The sequence below is a fragment of the Eptesicus fuscus genome, chromosome 12, assembly GCF_027574615.1.
Source record: "Eptesicus fuscus isolate TK198812 chromosome 12, DD_ASM_mEF_20220401, whole genome shotgun sequence".
NCBI lineage: Eukaryota > Metazoa > Chordata > Mammalia > Chiroptera > Vespertilionidae > Eptesicus > Eptesicus fuscus.
In genome coordinates, this window is record NC_072484.1 from 57,852,606 (window position 1) to 57,869,490 (window position 16,885).

General features: G+C 39.4%; 1 long non-coding RNA gene across 1 annotated transcript in view; it reads right to left on the reverse strand.

The window, feature by feature from the left end:
* LOC129150968 (uncharacterized) overlaps window positions 1-16,885 on the reverse strand; it is an 80,963-nt gene that overhangs the window by 42,858 nt on the left and 21,220 nt on the right. Inside the window, exon 2 of the long non-coding RNA XR_008557760.1 lies at window positions 9,179-9,245. This is a non-coding gene — a long non-coding RNA (uncharacterized LOC129150968). The remainder of the gene's footprint in view (window positions 1-9,178; window positions 9,246-16,885) is intronic.

The following is a 16,885-nucleotide window of genomic DNA, read 5'->3' on the forward strand; positions in this document are numbered from 1 at the left end:
AAGAATCAGATTTTGTCCTCTTTGTCTTTTATCACCTAAAATGCATAATTACGCAAATATTGTTAAGGAATGGATTAAAATAAGTGGTTAAGTATCCAGTAATTTCTTAGGTGACACTAATTTAAAATGTATATAATTCTAAGTAGAGAAGAGCCATAATTCCCTATGATGACAAATTTCCTAAATCTTACAGATGACAGTAGGAAAAGTGAGCTGTTTAAAAATACGTGGGTGCCAAAGCCTTATGTAAGTGTAAACCAGCTATTAGACTACCCTTGCAGGTCGTTAGGCCTCTGTAAAGGAAAGCATCTGGTACCCAAGAGCTCTGAGCCACAGGAAGTGGCAAGTTCCCCTGACAGGAATGTAAGCCGGCCCTGGGAGCAGGCAGAACGACGCAGCCCTTGGCGGAACTCGCCATGGAGGGGAATGGCCTGGCTGCTGGGAAAGTGTCATAGGGCTTTCAACATTGAAAGTATTCCTGTTCATTGAAAACAACAGATACTTCCCCACATGCCTTCCCAGTTTCAAAGTTTAATGTACACTGGATCCCTTTTCAGGGAAGTAAATTATTAAAAGCTTATGAGACTTGACAGAGTTACAATGAGATCCAAACTTTACTATCCTTATACTTAACCTTCACAAAAGACTATTCTGTTTAACTAATGAAACTGACACGGAAATACTGACAGATTAAAGTACCCACAATCAATTACTGAGGCAAGCAGGACCAGCGTTAGATCAAGTGATTGGACTCATAAAACTGCAGGGCATGTTTTCCAAGTTATACTCATTTACATTTAAAAGAAATCATTGAATAAATGGCCCAGTTTAAGATAAGCAGGGGGAAGCACCAATCTGAAAGGATATATGCACCCCTGTGTTCATAGCGGCACAATTTACAATCGCTAAGATTTGGAAACAGCCTAAGTGCCCATCAGCAGATGAGTGGATTAAAAAGCTGTGGTACATCTACACAATGGAATACTACGCTGAGGTAAAAAAAGAAGGAATTCTTACCATTTGCAACAGCATGGATGGAACTGGAGAGCATTATGCTAAGTGAAATAAGCCAGTCAGAGAAAGATAAGTATCACATGATCTCACTCACTTGTGGAATATAATGAACAACATAAACTGATGAACAAAAATAGATCCAGAGACAGAGAAGCATTGATCAGACCGTCAAACCTCAGAGGGAAGGTGGGGGAGGGCAGGGGTAAGGAGGGGAGATCAACCAAAGGACTTATATGCATTCACATAAGCATAACTAATGGACACAGACACCAGGGGGTGAGGGCATGAGTGGGGAGGTTTATGGGGGATAAGAACACATATGTAATACCTTAATCAATAAAGAAAAAAAGAAAGAAAAATTAAACAGACCTTGCCACGTCTGTACACACACACACACACACACACACACACACACACACACACACACACACACAGGATAAGTAGGGGGAAAGCACACTGAGCGTCTCTCCAGAGGGCCCATGGTGGGTATTTTCAATCCTTCCCCACTGTGACTCATGTGAAACCAGGGTTGACTACCTCCAGTGGAGCTAAAATTGAAAGTGAAACCCTAGATATTTCACCCATTGGATCTGTTAAATGCTCAAATTCTCAATTTTTCACATGAAAAACTGGTATACAAAGAGGTTATATAAATGCATATGGAAGTGCCAGTGCCACAATTTTACAAAACCCCAAGAGTCTTTCTAACTTAGAATTTTACATAACCTGGAAACCCTGTATTCAATAATGTTTCTTAGGTAGAAGAATGGAGCGTTCAAGAGAGGAATGTGGTGATGTGGATAGATGTAAACTCATGTTTCCTTAAAACTTGAGGACTGTTAACACAGTTTGACATTCCCTGTGACAATAGGAGAAAGACCCCAGCTTTCATCCCCATGTGGACTAGCTAGCAATTCTCTATTTTATGGCCACAGATTATATTCCTAAACATTGACTGTCTCGCAAATACATTCCCTTGTGGATAAAGCTGACAGAGTGTGGTTTGATGAGTGAAATACCATCATCATTGCTGAAGACATCCATGGTCCAGCCCGTACTGGTGGGGCTGGTCAGAAGCAGCATAAACTTCCCCTGTAAATTCCAGGCAAAGGGAAGGCGATGAGCAGGCTTGAACTGTGTGCCCCATTAGGAGTCTGCTCACTCTCTAGCCTTCATTGGCTTGTAGAGAGAAGGGAACTAGGGGAGGGAATTGGTGGGAGGGTGTGTGTTGGAGTTCTTTCCACAGATTTGAGCCAAGAGAGGCCACTTTCTGGTTTCTTTCTTTTTTTTTTCTCTCGATCCAGGAACTGGTGCTTAATTTAGGGAACAACCACCAACAAATAAACCAAAAACAAAAATTATACCTGCATAGGCAGTGGACTAAAAGAAGCAGAGGTCAACTGACCAGGGGAGAGAAAACAAGCAGAAAAAAAAAAAATCTGTGTTTCTTATCTTCTCACATTGCAGATCTTACCAAATCACTCATCTGTCCTCTATTTCTGAGTGCATAAGCGATTATATGGGTGTGGTTGTCCAACTTTAATGTGGGTAAGAATCAGTAGCTTGTTAACGAGATTTCAGGTTCTTATCACCAGAGTCCCTGATGCAGTAAATCTAGTGTGTAGCCAGGAATGTGCAATTTCAGTAACCTCCCAAAAGTGAGTCTTACACGCTCTTGGAGAAACAAGGGCCCGAACAACTATTAACCAGCAGACATATCTCTCATAATATATTTCTGTCAAGTTTAATCTGGATATTAAAGTATTTTTTCATCAACTTCTTCATTAACAATGTTTAGAATCAAGGCAACAATAAAGTTGGTATCATAAACTAACCCGGGGGCCATTTCTTTCACTTTTGTTAGGTAATATCTAATTTGAAAGAACATTTCAAGTTTGACTACGTTCTATGAAAAATGCCATTTAGTCAAATAGCCATGTTCCTATTTAACAAGAATGTGAAATGAGAGAACAAATAGATTTAAAATTCTTTATGCCTAAAAGTAGATATTTCACAGTGCTTTCCTCTATCAAATTTGCTTTTGAGGAATCAGAATTTAATTTTAAATCCAATTTCACTATGCCACACTGTGGCTCTTCATGAACTCTCTTATTAATGATAACTGGAATTATTTAAAGTAATATATAAATTAAGAAAAATATGGTTGTCTTCCTTGTTATCCCTCTTTTGATACGGTGGAGGAAATACGTTTAGAGAAGGGAAAATATAACTTATTGAGTACTGTATGCCAAGTGACAATGGCTTTCTCTTGGACCAAACTCTAGCCCGGCTCCGCTGAGCCCTCTTCTTCACTAAGCCTCACCCTTGGCTTATAAAGACTTGAACAAACACTAACATAGCTTCTCACAGCTAAAGTCTGCATCCCTGAGATGACCCTAGCCTCACCTTAAAGTAAATTGCAGCGGGAAGGCTGGGGAGTGTTGGGGAGGGGGGAAAGAGATCAACAGAAGGACTTGTATGCACGCATATAAGCACAACCAATGGATACAAGACACTGGGGGCAGGGGGGTGGGATGAGGACATGTGCCTGTGGGTAGGGGAGCCTGGGGGAAGGTCAATGGGGAAAAAAAAAGGAGATATATGTACTACTATTTGTAATACTTTAAACAATAAAATAAATTTTAAAAAAAGTGAAACTCTAGGCTGCCAAAAGGACTATGTCAGCCACATGGAGATGGGCTCCTGTCTCGCAGCCTCCGTGGAAGGGCACGGAGCCCACTTTATAAGCATCAGTTAGCAAACCCAGGTGGGTGTCACTTGGACCAACCCTCCCATGCCAGGTTTCTGTAATATTCCATTTCCCTGACTCTACAAAGCCCCAGCTTGCCCGGATCCTGGCTCCCTCATTCACCCTTTAAAATCCAGTCATTTTTGTACAAATCAAAGTTGGTGGAGTTCAGTTCACACTGGCCGTTTCCCTGCTTCAGTGGTATATTACTGAATAAAATTTGTCCTTACCATGTTAACTAGTGTCGGGCCCTGTTATGGTTGGCACCAGACACTGCACCGGATCTTTTACATGAATGAGACCTCCACAGAGTGTCCCTGTTTTTTTGTAGCGGGAGGAGTGGAGGGGGTAAGTAACTCGTGAAAGTCAGGCACCTGTTTTGGGGACAGGATTCTGAGCCCTGTCTGCTCCGGGGCACATGTTCTCTTTGGGGCTGGCTTCAGGCGTGTGGAAGCTGCATGATGGCACAGGGCCCCGCGCTTGGTTTACTGCTCTGCTGTAGTTGCCTCAAAGTTCTCAATTTTAGAGCCAGGGATTCCATATTTTAATTTTTTTTTTCACTGGGCCCTTCAAATTACGTAGCTCACTTCACTTCCCTGGCTTGCTTCAGGTTAGGATCTCCCAAACATTTCAAACTCAAAGTTAGAAGGGATAAATGTCACATGCTCCCCACTATACTGGTACCCAGAGGGCAGAGCACAAAGCTGCTCAGGGAAGGAATGCCTAGAAAGGTCCATCTAAGTGTTTGTAGAAATTTATGCACTCATAGGAATTTGAAGTCCTATTGTAAAAATCAACAATTCAAATCTATTGAAGAGACAGATGACTATATTTTTAAAATTGCAGGCCCTGCTCCTGACCAACTGTATCAGCAACTCTGAGCAAGAGGCCTGGGAACTTATTTTTAAGATGTTTTATTGAGTTTTAGAGAGAGAGGAGGGGAAAGGAGAGAGAGAGAGAGAGAGAGAGAGAGAGAGAGAGAGAGAGAAAGAGAGAGAGAGAGAGAGAGAGAGAGAGCGAGAGAGAGAGCAAAACATTGACTGGATGCCTCCTGTAAGCCTCCTATTTGAAATGGAACCCAAAACCCTGGTATGTGCCTGGCCTGGGAATGGAACAGTGACCTTTAGGTGCATGGGATGATGCTCAACCAACTAAGCCATACCGGCCAGTGCATAGATGACTATATTTTTAATTTTGAGTAACATTGGTTAAAATATTATTCCTACTGTTTTATCTTGAGGTTTTTTTGCAGTATTTTTAGAAAACAGCTATGTAACTTACTGAGCATTACTTTGATGTTCTTGTATAAACATGCAGAATAAATATTAAATTCTTATTTACTTTATGTTAAAAAAGGTTTAGGTTCCTGACCAAATGACTTTGTTCTAATTTTGTTTTGTTTCATAACATTTTAATTTCTCTTGGTTACATTAAGGACAAAGATCTCTACCACATGCTTATATTTCTCTTTCTATGAAAACAATGTATCTTTTTTTTGGATTATAAAAGTAAGGCATGTTCCCTGTAGAAAATATGAAGACAACCAAAATTACCCATAATTGATCAAGTAGAGAAAGTATTTTTGTATCCATCATTTTGTCTTAGGCATTTATATAGGGATAGGTATATATTTTTATTTTACTGTCTTATTTATGGGTTGATTAATTGATCAATGTATATCTACTTAGAATTACAAAATTCATGTGATACTTTTTTTCATTTATTTTATCCTAAGAACTTCTCTTGTGGAAAAATGGTTCTTTACAAAACTTGTTTAACAACCTATCCGGTGTTAAAAATTTGAATTTGTTCTTCTTTTTAAACCTTTTATTTTGTGCTGGACTCTAATCACGGACAGCATGCTTCAAGGAACAGGTATCAACTTGAGGGGGAACATATCACGTACTCAAAACTGCATATCCTAAGTCTATGAATCAGGAGGGTTTTCTGTACTTACAGGACATAAATACAGAACAGATCATTCCATACTGTTCTATATATACTAGAAGAAAATTGCTGTGTAGGCCAGGCAGTCTCAGGGCAACTGAATAGTAAATTAAATGCATAAATGAAAACGGAGAGGGAAAACACTATTTGCAGAAGCTTTCCAAATGTCAACCTCTTTAAAAATCAAGAAGCTAATTATTTACTGCACAGACAAGTCACCAAGGCAGAAAAAAAAAATATGGGCTGTCTTGGGGTTTGATTATTTCCCCCAAGCAGTGATTATATGCATCAGCATCCTATTCACTTCCATGCTAATTAGGAGCTTCATCTTCATTGAAGAATCTGCTTCCTTTGTTTAATTCAGCAAAACCAGCTGAAATCAGAAGTCTGCTCCTGAGGAAACCTTTATCCTCTCCTTATCAGGCATCCTGCTTGATCTCAGCGCCCACCCCCCTCCCCCCCCCCACAAAAAAAAAAAAAGTACTGTTCCTGCTTTAAACATAAAGGGTTTCCTTAGATAACCTCAGAGCATAATTACTTGGTCCAGGCAAACAAACTGCAACTGCCTCCTGCAATTTTCCCGACCCGAATCCCTCTTCCTTCCATGTTTCAGAGGTGCCTCTATTTTTATTCCCTTTTGCATTCTTGATGATCTCTATTTACTGCAAAAACTTCTTTTGAAAGTGATTATTGTCTTTGCCATCGACATGGTTTGATTTAATAATTTGGTAATTTCAATGAAATTTAAACTGGGCAGAAACAGGAAAAGAAGGACTTTATCCCTTTTATCCCAAATAAGTACCTTTCATTTATTTTATTTATCTCTCACTAGTGGAGACAATGAAGCTCAGAAATGGGAAATGGTGCGAGGAGTACGGGTCTGAGGGAGGAGGTGTGGGGAAGGGCTTTGGCAAAACTGCTGCATCAAACTTAGAAAGAAGGCTGAGCGGCCATTCCAAAGAGCATTGCGTTTTGAATAGGTTTAGTTTGCCATCTGCTGAAATGAGCCTGGGTTTAGTCCTTCAACTGCTGTCTGGGTCTCAGTCTATTCAGAGTTAAGACCAAATAATAAAGTATAAATCTGTTTTCTAAATTTTAAAGTGCTAAGTAAAAAATGGCTTTATTACCATGAACTTATTAGTATATGTCTTGACCAGACATCATTCAAATTCTAGTCTGTCTGTCTATCTATCTATCTATCTATCTATCTATCTTCTATCTATCTATCTATCTATATTGAAATAACTATAATAAGGTTAGTTATTACCTCACACAGTAATTTTTATTTTGTGCTGAGAACTTTTAAGATCTACTTTTTTTTTAGCAACTTTCAAATATATAATACAGTGTTAACTATAGTCACCATGCTGTATTTTACATTTCTGGAATTTGCTCATCTTATAACTATAAGTTTGTACCCTTTGATCACCTTCACCCATTCCTCCCCTGCTCCCTTCCTCTGGTACCACCAATCTTCCTTTCTTCCTTCCTCCCTTCCTTCCTCCCTTCCTTCCTTCCTTCCTTCCTTCCTCCCTTCCTTCCTTCCTCTCTCTCTCTCTCTCTCTCTCTCTCTCTCTCTCTCTCTCTCTCTCTCTCCCTCTCCCTCTCTCTTCTCTCTCTCTCTTCTCTCTTCTCTCTCTCCACCAATCTCTCTCTCTCTCTCTTCTCTCTCTCTCTTTCTTTTCTCTTTCTCCCTCTCTCCCCCGCTTCCCCTACCCCCTTCCCTCCATCTCTCCTTCCTTCTTTCCAATATTTTTACTGATTTCAGAGAGGAAGGGAGAGGGAGAGATTAGGAACATCAATGATGAGAATCATTGATAAGCTGCCTCCTGCACGCCCCATACTGGGGATGGAGCCTGCAATCCAGGGATGTGCCCTGAACAGGAATCAAACTGGTAACCTCTTGCTTGGTTCATGGGTTGACAATCAACCACTGAACCACATCGGCCAGGCAAGATCTCACTTTTTTTCTTAATGCAGGCACTTGTTGCTATAAACTCTTCTCTTAGAACCATTTTTTGATGCATCCCATAAGTGTTTCCATTTTCATTTGTGTCAAGATATTTTTTGATGTTTTCCTTGATCCAGTGGTTGTTCAGGAGCTTGTTGTTTAATCTCCACATATGTGTGAATTTTCCAGTTTTCTTTTTCTGCTTTATGATAAATAAAGCTCTATTTCATGTAACTAAGAAACAAGTCCATTATCAGCTGTCAAAATTCTTGGTGAACTTGTCCACTCTTGAAGAAAACATGTAAAATGATTAAATGATTACATTTGTAGGGAATAAGCAAGCTTGCTTATTTTTTTCCTTCTGTTTATTGTTTATTTTTAAGTAACAGCAAGAATGGAAAATAAGCTTCAATTGATTGAAAAGGGCTAGAGAAACTGGAGCTGTTCATTCACCCTTTTAAGTGAGCAATTACACAACTGCAGCCAGCTGCTTTTTTAAGGGCCCCGTTTCTTTAGGGGTTCCCTATGCCTGCCTCGCACTTCCAGCCTGCCCTGCATCCGGTGCCACTGAGCCTGGAGCGGCAGTGGGCTTCCCATTGGTGAGAGTGGCCTTGGGGTTGAGTATCATGTGCTCTTCCTCTGTCCATTCATTATTCTCACCCCGCCCCCTGAGATGCTAATTGATTTTTAATCCAAATATATATAATTAAATGTTTTGGGCATAAAAAAAGTACAACCAACACACTAAAGTGAAAGGCTCCCTTGTCAGTTATATTTCTTCTTCTTAGATTTGAATGTTTGTATCCTTTGCTTAAGTTTGCCATCGATATTTTTCTTATTTACATGTAGGGATTTCCTCATATATTTGTACTAGTTGTTCTTTGTTGGTATTTGTGCCAGTCATTACCTTGCCTTTTAACTGTATCTACGTGCTTTATAAATAGTTGTGAATTTTTTATATGTTGATGTCAATGTATCGGCTTTTTTTCTTTATACCCTTTTTACATTTAGTATCCTTTTTTTCTAGAAAAGTCTTTCTTACTCCAAAGTTATAAATGTATACTTCATTTCTTTAAATTGCTCTTTGCGGTTTAGATTTTCTATATTTAAAAAACTAGGTTATACATTTACATGCTGAAAAAAATCAGCTATATAAAAAGATATGTACTAAAAAGTCTTGCTATCTACTCAGAATTTATTCTGCCTATTTATCCCCTTGCTACTGTATTTACCCATTTAATTTAGCTTATTATTCCAGTGTTTCCTAATACAAATACATATATATGTGCATATACACACATACATGCAAATATATATTTGTAACTGCTTATATACAGTATCTATAAATAAACATATATAAATGCATTTATATATATGCACTTATATATGTTTATTTATAGATACTGTATATGCACAGAAGAATGCCTTACCACTTTAATATATCAATAAGGCTGGAATTTTAAAAATAATCTGATGTAAGAATTTAATTTTTCCCTCTAAAGAGATGTTTGACTTACTTTTATCTTGCTGTCTCTCTTTCCCAGCTGCGCAGAGGTACCACTGTAGTGTCTTCTGCCTCACCTCCTTGAAAGAGGGGGAAACCACATCTGACTTAGTGGCAGCCTTATGGGTTGTGTAAATTGAACCAATGCTCAGGGTTGGGATGGGTCCATCAGCCGTGTATCATAATGGCCATATTAGGTTTAGGTATGTAATCTAAGCCATTTAGAATGAAACTTAAAACTTTGCGTGGAATGCTGAGCAGCGGAGGCCACTTTTACACTAGATGTGAGAGAAAGCCTCCTCAGGAGGAGGGGACCCCCTATCGAATAAAACCCACACCATGTAAAGCAGAGCAGACCAAAGGAAGACACAGGATCATTGGAGATGTTTGTAAAGCCCTTGGATTAAGCACTACCTGAAGCCATTGTTCATTTCCCCTCAGACTTTTTCAGTTACATGTGCCACGAAATGACCTTAATTTTTAAGATAATAGAAATGAGATTTTCTGTTACTTGCAGCAGAAATAACCACACCTGTCATAGCTCTTTGTACCTTACAGTAAGTACCTCCATGTACCTGAATGTGTTCTGGTGCTCATTTCTGTTCTCACAAGCAGTTAAATCCATTCGAGTGCCAACATTAAACTGTTTTAATTGCTTTATACTTAGTGTTAGGAAACTCTAGGACTCAGTCCCATGTCTCTACATGGGGATTTCCCACTCCTGTGTCTCCCCCAGGAGAAGCGGTTGATTAGAGACAATGAAGCTTGGCCGCTGTCTCTGGGACTGGCAGGACCCGCAGGCCTGTGCACCCCCCGTCGGCTCCCCTCCTGGGTAAGTTGCCTGGCGGTGCTTCCCAGCTCTCTGGGAGCCACCTGCGTTCCCCCAGCTGTTCTGCTGTGGCCTGGCGGGTAAGTTAAATTTGAGGGAAGAAAGAGGAAGCCCACGCTGCATTCCCCACTCGGGCTTTATCGCCAGTGAAGGAAATGGTATTTTAATTATTTCCCAAACCGGAAGAGCACCTGGGAGGGGGTGGTGTTTGAAACCCCTAACAGTACATTTTGATACCTGGTAGAGAAAGTGTCTCTTGTTATTTTTTTTTCCTACTTCTTCGTCAAAATTTCAGAGGTAGAAAGACCATTTTAAAGTAACCTGTAAATTCAATCTCAAGTTGTAAATGACCTTGTTACCTAAAGCCATATTATACTCATTTATCACTGAGTTCGTGAATGAAATGCATTTGATTCAACTCAGCAAATTTGATTTAGCTTTGACCTTTAGGGTTAATACAAAGAAACATGTAGATGCAAGAAATTCATTGCTATCTAATATAATTTAAGAACAATATATTTTTTAAAATGTTCATTACCTCTTTAACCCCAATCCAAATATCTAGGAAAAGAAGGATTTAAAAGCACTAGTTGAAAAGAAGGATTTAAAAGAAGGAAAAGAAGGATTTAAAAGCACTACTCGTTTGTTGTAGTTGAAAACAACAAACCCGTTTAACTTAAAAAAGAAACTTAGAATATTTTTTTTAAAGAAGCAGCAATTAAAAAAAAAAGAAGAAGAAGCAGCAATTGCTTATTTTTTATAGTTTAGAGATAATACATGGCAGGGAGAACACACATTCCTTATCTCTACTCAGAGAGCAGCAGATTCAGTGCCAAGATACTGTACTATAAAATACTATAGTATACTATAAAACAACCGACATCACTATAGCTCATACAGAATCCTGGACCCTTCCAGACAGCTCGGCACACACAAAACGTCTTTCTCTGAATTCACTGCTTTTACAACCACTACATGAGTATCTCATTGGCTGACACAAGGCTGCCCTATCAGCTGTCAGGTCCCCAAGCCCTGCCTGTGTCACCTTTCCACATTCGGAGATACGTGGGGAGGGAGTCCTTCCTGTGCGTAGGAGAAATGTCATATATCGTTAGAAATTTTAATACTGACCATTGCATTTCCTTGAGCTCTTTTTTAAATTTTTATTGATTTCAGAGAGGAAGGGAGAGGGAGAGAGAGAAACATTCATGATGAGAGAGAATCATTGATCGGCTGCCTTCTGCAAGCCCCCTACTGGGGATTGAGCTCGAAACCCAGTGTGCCTTGACTGGGAATCGAACCTTGACCTCCTTGTTCATAGGATGATGCTTAACCACTGAGCCCACCAGCATCTTTGAGCTCTTTTAATGGCACAGACCAAAAAATGTGCTCCCACAGGTGCTACAACAAACCCATGAGATGCCTGTAGTACTCCTCTTCAGCCAGCAGAGGGAGCAGAGGCACAGAACTTGGGAGACCTAGTCATGCACTGCTTTATTCACAAAGGACAACCCCCAAACTGTGTTTTCCACTTAGAAAAACAGTGCAAAGGAAAATAGCATTTTTGAAGAAGGGCATTCACCAGGGCTTTTAATATTATATCAATATATCTAATTTCATACTTGATGTTTCTGATTTAAAGACTTCTATATACACCCAAATGAGGTCTGAGGTGAAGTAGGATGAACAAGATAAACAGCCAGTGCCAGCCATCATTCGAATTTTAGTCAAGTCTTAGCTCAATGCAGAGTTTATAACTCTCAGGAAAAAATCATGCATTTTGTTATAGCTGTTGTGCTTTAAATAAACATTCCATTCACATTCTGATAATTAAAAAATAAAATGCACTAGATTTTCTTTAATACTCTGGTCCCTGAAATCTAAAGAAAATGAAAAAACAAAAACAAAAACAAAAAACCCCTCATAGGCCTTATTAAAAGCAACCTGATGAAGCATTTGTTTTTAAATTGCATAGCTAAAACACAGCACCACTTGATTACAATTGCCTCTTTACTGAAGCAAGATACACACTGTGCTTAGATTCTCCTTCAGCCTGAACCCCTTTTGAAAGGCAAGGGAGAACCCGGCGGTGAGGAATGTAATTCTCAACTTGGCCTTTTTATAAGCTCTGACACTTCCATTAGGTTTAAGTGGAATCACACAGCGAGTTTTCCACAAGCTAAATTTACCAGGGAAAACTGTTTTGAAGATGTCTGCCTTCTAAGAGAAGCAAAGCAGTCCAGTTGGATCTACAGAGAATATAGACATTCCTTTACCCATCACTTGCTCCCTTTTCCCATTTCCCAATTTACTTTTCCTCAAGACCCAAAATGCATGACAATGCCTTCTACCTCACCATTACGAATAAAGGGACTGGGGAGCTTCTTTCTGGATGGATGGGATGTTTTTACATTAGAATATGGTAATGGTTGCACAACACTGAATGAACACACTAAAACGTGTAGGGAGTGGCTATAAGGTTAAGCCTCCGACTGATCTGTTGGCAAAGCCACAAACTAGTCCCAGCTTAGAGGGCACAGCTCTCTTAGCATAATTAAGCTTGACCTTATGACACTCCCTAGATCCTATCTGGGTAGCTAATGGGCTGTGGGAGGTGCAGCAAGTGCTGCCAAAACAAGTGAAACTCACAAGAACGTTGTAACTATGGTGACCACTACCTTGTTTACCTCTGGCTATAAAATAAAGGCTCAGCTTGCCTTCTGGATCTCTGTGGCCTCAGCCAGGCACAGGAGATCCACCTAGACCCAGCTTATTCTCTTTGTCTGTCTTTTCTTTAATCCTTCACCGCCCTCCCTCAGGCTCCCTGAACCCTTGGCTGAGCTGGCCCGGCAGAAAAACAAGTTGAATCATACATTTCAAATGGATGAACTGTATGGTATATGAATTATTTATCAATAAAGATGTTACCTTTAATACTTTATATCTTGAAATATTTTTGTTCCCTTCACTAGTATATAGACTGTTCTGTTTTTTACTAATCAGATTCTCATCTCTTCCCTAAAGTGACATTTAGACACTGAAACAAATTTTAACCATAACTTGACAAGTACATATATTCAAACCAATATCAAGAAAGAATAAATAAAAACAATAAAAAAAGGTTAATAACAACGGCTAACTCTAACAATAATAATAGAGAGAATGCTCAGAAATTTAAACAATTTAAAATAAAGAATTTAAGATATCTACAGATTCAAAAAATAAAGCTGTTAAAATAAAGGGAAAATTTCTCTATTCCACTAAGAAAGTAATGAATTTAGATAGGAATGTTTGACCTCTCTTGACCTTCAACTAAATGAGTGTCAAAGAAACATCATTTAGTTATTAGATTCCATTTCTTTTTCATTTTGTTATACCTCCATGTAGTGTGTATGTGATTTTCTTTCTATGCTCTGATCTGATTAAAAGTTAGCCTCGTTTATTGTTTATTTACTAGAAAAGAATTGTAAACATAGCCTATATAATAAAAGCTTAATATGCTAAGTATCCGACCATTCATTGGACCGTTCAACCAGTCGCAATGACGTGCACTGACTAGCAGGGGGCAGACACTCTGACTGGTAGCTGCTGGGGTCCGGCTGATTAGGACTGGGTGAGATGGGCCAGACATGCTCTGGAGCCCTCCCATGATCCTTACCTGGCTGGCCAACCTCCCGGGGTCCCTCCCCGGCTGAGTGAGATGGCCCTGATTGGCCCCGTTAGAGACTGGGTGAGATGGGCCAGACATGCTCTCAATGAACCTGTGCACTGGGCTGATTTCATCCCGATCCCCGCAGGCCAGGCCAAGGGACCCCACTGGTGCATGAATCTGTGCACCGGGTCTCTAGTCCTATATAATAAAAGGGTAATATGCAAATTGACCATAATGGCAGAATGACCAGAATGACCACTCGACCAGTCACTATGAGGTGGACTGACCACCTCTCGGTCCCTCCCCCCAGCTGGCAGGCTCTGATCACCCGATGGCGAACAGGGAACTGGGGGGGGGGTGAGGGATGCGGGCAGTGCCAGGCCAAGGCCCCTGCCCCACCAATCGCCACCCACACAGAGGGTGACCATGGCGAGGGTGGGGCTGGTGAGCAGGCGGGAAGGGCTGACCTCTTGGTTACTCCCCCTGGCCGGCAGGCTTCGATTGCCTGATGGTAAATGGGAAACTGGGAAGATGGCCCTGATCGCAGGCCAGGCCTAGGGACTGTACCCGCGCACAAATTTCATGCACCGGACCTCTAGTATTATATAATTAAAGAAATAATCCAGAATCTTGTATTTGTCTTATTTTAAAACTTTTTTATCTAATGCCATTTATTTTGTGATTATATGCAAAATGAGTTTTGGGATAATTTCCTGTCAATGAAGATGAGCTAGTCATGTGATATGCAGCAACATGTTTCACAGCAAATTTAGGCAGCATTTATTAAAGAAAAGTACTGAGTCTGAAGAAGGAAATGGTCTTCTATTTGGTACTGGTCAGAGACATCAGAGGCTAAGCAATGCTGTAACCTAACACACTTCCAGAGGAAAGAGAATGAGCCCATCGAAACCAGGAGAAACCAGTACCCACCTTAAAAAAACTGAAGGGCAGTCAAGTGAAAGATCAACTTTGACATAGCTTTGATAGTACAGCATGGTATTTACTGTACAAACAGTACAAGAGGTATAACTTATGGGGAGACTTAGGTAAGGGCTCTGCAACGTTTGGAGCTGTACTAAGGGGAATAATGCTTGCTTTATGGCCCACCTATGGTCTATCTTTGAGAATGTTTCATGTGCACTTGAGAAGAATGTGTATTCTGCTATTGTTTAGTGGTTTATTCAGTTGGTTTAGTTGGTTTATTCTGTTGCTAAAGTCTGTGAATTGCCAGGGAGGAGGGGGGTTGAGGGAGGTAGAGGAGGATATGGGGGGTAAGTGGTGATGAACGGAGACTTGACTAGGGGTGGTGAACACACAGTACAGTGTACAGATGTGTTGTAGATTTGTACACCTGAAACCTGTATAATTTTGTTAACCAGTGTCAATCCAATAATTTCAATAAAAATGAAGGAAGTCTGTATCTGTGTTTATCATCTGTTTAGTTATCCTATCGATTATTAAAAGTAGAGTACTGAATTTTCCAACTATTGTTCAATTGCCCATTTCTCCCTTCAATGCTGTCAGTTTTGTTTCATCAATTCTGTTTGTGTTTTGGAGCTCTGTTGTTAGGTACATATATGTTAATAATTGTTATGTCCTCCTTGTGGACTCTTTTATGAAATATCCATCATTATCGCTAGCGACATTTTTGTTTGAAAGTCTATTTTGTCTATACTAATATAGCTATTCCAACTCTCCTAAGATTGCTATTTAAATGGTATATCCTTTTCCATCATTCATCTTCAAACTACTCATATATTTAAACCTAAAGTGTATCTCTCAAACACAGAATATAGTTGGATCTGTCTTTTAACTGAATCATTCATATTTAACCCTTCGTGCGCCATAAGCGTCTATAGATGTTTTAAAATCATTTTTTCGTGAGAATTTTCACTGACAATATCCAAGAACACTAGGATTGTGAGTAATATGCTTATTTTTATACTATTCATTGCAAATTGATTTTTTTATTTATATTTTAAAAAATATATATTTTATTGATTTTTTTACAGAGAGGAAGGGAGAGGGATAGAGAGTTGGAATCATCGATGAGAGAGAAATGTCGATCAGCTGCCTCCTGCACAGCCCCTACTGGGGATGTCCCCGCAACCAAAGTACATACATGCCCTTGACTGGAATCGAACCTGGGACCCTTCAGTCTGCAGGCCGACGCTCTATCCACTGAGCCAAACCGATTAGGGTGCAATCTGATTTTTAAAATTAAGTTAAAAATATTGTTGCGTGTAAGAATAGTTTCCATTTTGGATGTGTAGCAGCTAACTGGTTAATATTTTTATTATACATTTGGATTTTTATCTGTCATTTCATTTTTTCGGTTTCTATATGTCTCATCTGTTTTCCCCCTCTGTTTTCATTTACAGCTTTCTTTTTATTAATGGGTATTTTCAACTGTGATAACTTATTTCTTTTAATAATTTTTATTTCTATTTATATATACATATATATTATTTTCTTATGTATTGTTCTAGTGCTTACAATGTACACTTTAACTTACCAAAATGCACTTCAGACTTATACAAAATTTATTTCAGTAAAATAAAGAAACTTTATTTATATATAGCTCTATTCCATTACTTTCCATAGCGCCAAACAAAAAAAAAAAATTACATAATTTATATACTCGTATGACTTTTAAAGTAACAGAGAGGAAAATATCTATTTACATGGTTTGTTATACTAATGTTTTCACACCATTTCAATTCTCTTCATTGTTTTCTTGTGGATTTGAGCTACCACTGGTGCCATTTCACTACTTGCCCACTGCAACTTTGCTCCTGTGCCCCTTATCTGTGCTGCTACTACGAAATGTGTTGTTAAATTTACGCATGTTATAAATCCAACAATACCATCATATGCATATGTCTTATTTAATTGCTCTTAAGTCACTTTAGAGAGTAAAATAAAATGAACAATTGCACACTCTTTTATTTTAACCTACATAATTACCTTGATTAGCACTCTCTTTTCTCATGCGGATTCAAATTATTCTCCAGTGTGATTTGCTTTCAGCCTGAAAAACTGTGCCTACTGCCTGCACTCCTGCCCCCTGTTTTAGTTGTTGTTTTCTTGGCCATTCATTTATATATTTAATGACTTGAAATCTCTTCCCTCCAGCCCATACAGCGTCTTGTTTTATGGGTTAGCCCGGCTGCCGAGGGATTTCTCCAAGCCAGGTATTGGCCAAAGGCTGTGCTTTTGTGGCTGCCTCCACATTTAGT